Genomic DNA, 3,848 nt, shown 5'->3' with positions numbered 1-3,848 from the left:
CCAACACCCAAGGCTCAAGCTAAGCGCTTCGGACCTTCAACCGTGCTCGGATCCAACCTTCAAGGCCGGTGGATGGCCTCCTCTGTCATACAGGAGGACATCAAGAAGCTTAGGGAGGCCAGGTATCTCATCGTCGAAATCCCGCACAGGCTGCCTACTCAAGGGCAGGTCATCCCCACTCCCAAACCCAACGAGAGTGTCGTATTTGTTTCGAACTTCCTACGAGGGCTAGGTTTTAGTCTTGATCCCTTCGTGAGAGGGCTCATGTTCTATTATGGGCTAGATTTCCATGATCTAGCTCTAGATTCCATCCTTCACATCTCGTCGTTTATCATCGTGTGCGAGGCCTTCCTCCGCATCACCCCACACTTCGGCTTATGGCTCAAGACCTTCAATGTGAAGCCAAAGATGATCGACAGGCGACACGCAGAGTGCGGAGGTGCTACAATAAGCAAAGGCGTCGATGCCCTATGGCCAAAGGGTTCCTTCCCGAAGGTGTCCGATTTATGGCAACGGGAGTGGTTTTTCATCACAGCTCCCCGAGGTACAAAGTGGGCGGCCGCCCCCGCCTTTTGCCTGGGCCCTCCGCCCCAACTGGCGTCATGGGTGAACAAGGGCAGGACTGGGGGGCCAGTTAATGATGTGCTGACATTGCTAAGCCGCATTCGAGATCTCCTCAAGAGGGACGTTAGTCTTATCAAGGTAATGCAAGTTATGCTAGTTTGTCGGGTCCTGCCATGCCAACGTCGATCTCTCCATATGTGAGAGTTCAACCCGGAAGGACCGCGAACTGTTCAACAATTCTTCGGCGTGACGCTCGAAGAGATGTATGGATTGTTCTTTGGATCACGAATAAAGTGTCCGGACACCATCGAGGATGCGGGTCTCAACTGCAACCGTCCGGATACCCGAGTAAGTATTTTCTGGACCGAACATGCTGTATTTTTATTTGTCACAACATCATTCTGAAAAATTTCTCTCTGCCAGGACTGGATAAGAAAGGCGGAGAGGATCAGGCGTTCGGCCCCCCTTCCCGAAGGCTCATTGGATCCTGTACTAACCAGGATGCTTAAGCACGCACCTTATCAAGTGCCATCGGGAGAAGGTGAAGGGAGGAATAAAGAAGCCGAAAGTGGGCTTCACACATTATACATCCAAACCGGGGGAATTAGTGTCTCCACGAAGAAGGATAATAGGGGAGGTGAACCTAGAATCCCCTCTCCCCATTGGAAGAAAAGAGCCGCCTCTGAAGACTTAGAAACGGAGGCTTCCAAACGAGGGAAGAAACCTTCGCCAGGGGGCCTTGCCCTGGAGGTAGTCCTTTCCGCACAGCGCCCGCAAGGGGGCCAGCCCTCAATCGAGCCGTAAGTGAACCAAAAGTACTTTGGTAAATATATCCTGTTTTTATCTGAGATCAATAACCGAGACATTTAGATATATTAAAACCGAGCACCCTCCCAGCCCTCTCAGCCCATTAGCATTTCTAGCCGTTCGATTTCATGTGCTAAACGTCCCTAGCCGATAGATCTTCCTTCAATATGATTTTTCTCGCAAGGCGGGCTGGCCGTCCTAAAGGGCAGCTATTCCCGTAGCTTTTTTGGCCCACTGTGGTTAACTGGGCTGATATTTGGTTTCCCGGCCCATATCTCCGCCTCGACTCGTGATGCCAATCTCTCTGCCTCGACTCCTCCTCTCCCCAACTAAAAAAAACTCCTCTCCCCGACGTCTTCTCTTCTGTCCGCCTGCAGGGCTTGCGCCCGCACGCGCTTGACCGCCGGCGGGTGAAGGAGTCGGCGCCGGATCCGGCGGCTTGTCGCCGCGCTTATGGATCCAGACCGCATCCATCGCGACTGGGTGGTGCCTGCGGGCCCATCTCGATTCCCGCCGCTGTCACCGACCCAGGCCTCCGGCGTCGACCTCAATTCCTTTCTGTTCCTCCCCATCAAGCAGGTCGTCACGCTTCACTAACATTGACCTCGAGCGGCAGAGCCGTCCCCCGACCTCAATCTCCAGTGGCAGCGTCCAGCACATCCAGCCATATTGTCCACCGGCGGCGCCACCAGATTCTCCCGCGACCTCAACCTCATGTGGCATCGTCTATCATATTCATATCTAGCCATATCGTCCGCCGGTGGTGCCACCAGATTCAGCGTCCACATGTGCGGTGCGATTGCCGTCCTAGATGGCTTCCGCACATCCATGCCTTGCCTACAGCCTACAGGTACAACCAGCCTTTCCCCGTTCCAATATGCCTAGGCTAGAGATGGAGGCCTTTCCCCATGCGAGAATAACCCAAGACATGGCTATGGTTATGGTAGATACACTGGATTTAATATGTGAGTTCCATAGTATACATATTTTTTCTACTTGTCCTAGGTATTCCAAATAAATTCAGAATTCTCTTATTTATTTTATGTATGGTTTAATTGCTTTTCGAAGTGCACATTGTATGTTGGTGATACGTTTTTAATTGAATTCTTTCTCTTTTAGACTTTTACTGGATTGAGCAGAACAAAAAAGAATAAACGTTTTTGTTTAGTTTATAATAGAGAAAGGAACTTGGAAGGCGATTCAGTTTTGTCATAGGAATTGATGCTAAGTATCTTGTGCATTTAACTTTGAGGGGAAACCTCACCCATACAAATTCAAGAATCAATTATCTAACCAGGTTTACTAAACATCTATGCATTTCTCTTATTTACTTTGCATATTCATTACTATTTTGTGATTTGGTTGTGATAACCAATGGGAGGAAGGAGAAGATCGCCTCCAGCATGCCGAGACCTCAAGGCAACTCAAGAGCAGATCGCCAATGGAAGCTACACCATCCTGCTCCAGCCGGATCTGGAGGCCGGCGCACCATGATTCACCAAGGGCACCGTCGTGAGGTTCGCCGTCTATTTGCCGGCCGTCTTGTGTCCGTTTGCCGGTTGCCCATGGGGACGGCGGTGTCGGCTCATTTTGGTGGTGCTTATTGTTGGCAGGTTCGTGCAGCACACTGGAGGTTTGGGAGCGCGTGATGACCATCATGTCCAGGATACTGCAGCTCGAGGACACCATAGCCGTCCAGAGCAATGATATCTTGGATTGAAATCTGTAAGTGGAGGATACATTGTAACCTGTCAAATAATGTGTACCTGTTGAGAGAGTAACAATAGCAGAATGTTGACATGTCTGTGTTTGGGATTGTAGGCAGAAGGCCACGATAGGAAACCGGTTAACTCCGTGGAAGGTACAATACTGCCGATTTCATTTCTGAATGTTGCGTTGCACAGTCACAATATCTTAGAAAAAAAATCTTCGGCAATGCTTATCTGTAGCTGAAAATCCTCTTCTGGTTATGCAGTACATCCTCTCCTCCTCTGATGTTGATGTGAAATCTCCTTCTACAAGGTAACTAGACAATCATTCCTACAAATTTGCAAGCTTTGTTTCTCTTAAGTCTTCCACTCAACCCCAGACAATATTTCATTGAATCTGTGAATTTTCTCCTGAACTGATAGATGCAGTTGCAGGTGAAAACATTGTGATATATGAGGTAATGAAAATATTTATGGAGGAAATTTACTTTTACACATCGTATAGGTTATCTTTATCTAAATCATGTGGTCCTTTTTGAGTTATGAGTTGCAGTAGTACTACATGAAGATTATAAATTAGGTACGATTGTTTTTGCTCTCTAATTCATGAGTACCTGCGTACAAACTCAGTATCTATTTTCACCATGTCATGGCACGGCAACCGTGGAGCGGATATGATTGAACCTTATAAGCTGGCCTCAAGAACATAAACACCGGTTCCATTTTATTTCCCTGGACCTCATAAATACTCATTTTGCTTATAACAGT

At 48.4% G+C, this 3,848-nt stretch overlaps 1 long non-coding RNA gene across 1 annotated transcript; it reads left to right on the top strand.

Moving 5' to 3' along the window:
• The first annotated feature begins 1,346 nt into the window (after positions 1-1,346).
• On the top strand, positions 1,347-3,403 carry LOC123040702 (uncharacterized). Its single transcript, XR_006418230.1, has 4 exons — positions 1,347-2,888; positions 2,985-3,096; positions 3,193-3,232; positions 3,347-3,403. It is a non-coding gene; the product is annotated as an uncharacterized lncRNA (long non-coding RNA).
• The last annotated feature ends 445 nt before the right edge of the window (positions 3,404-3,848 follow it).

Source organism: Triticum aestivum, chromosome 2B, assembly GCF_018294505.1.
Source record: "Triticum aestivum cultivar Chinese Spring chromosome 2B, IWGSC CS RefSeq v2.1, whole genome shotgun sequence".
Classification (NCBI taxonomy): domain Eukaryota; kingdom Viridiplantae; phylum Streptophyta; class Magnoliopsida; order Poales; family Poaceae; genus Triticum; species Triticum aestivum.
This window is presented reverse-complemented; position numbering and strand designations above follow the sequence as displayed.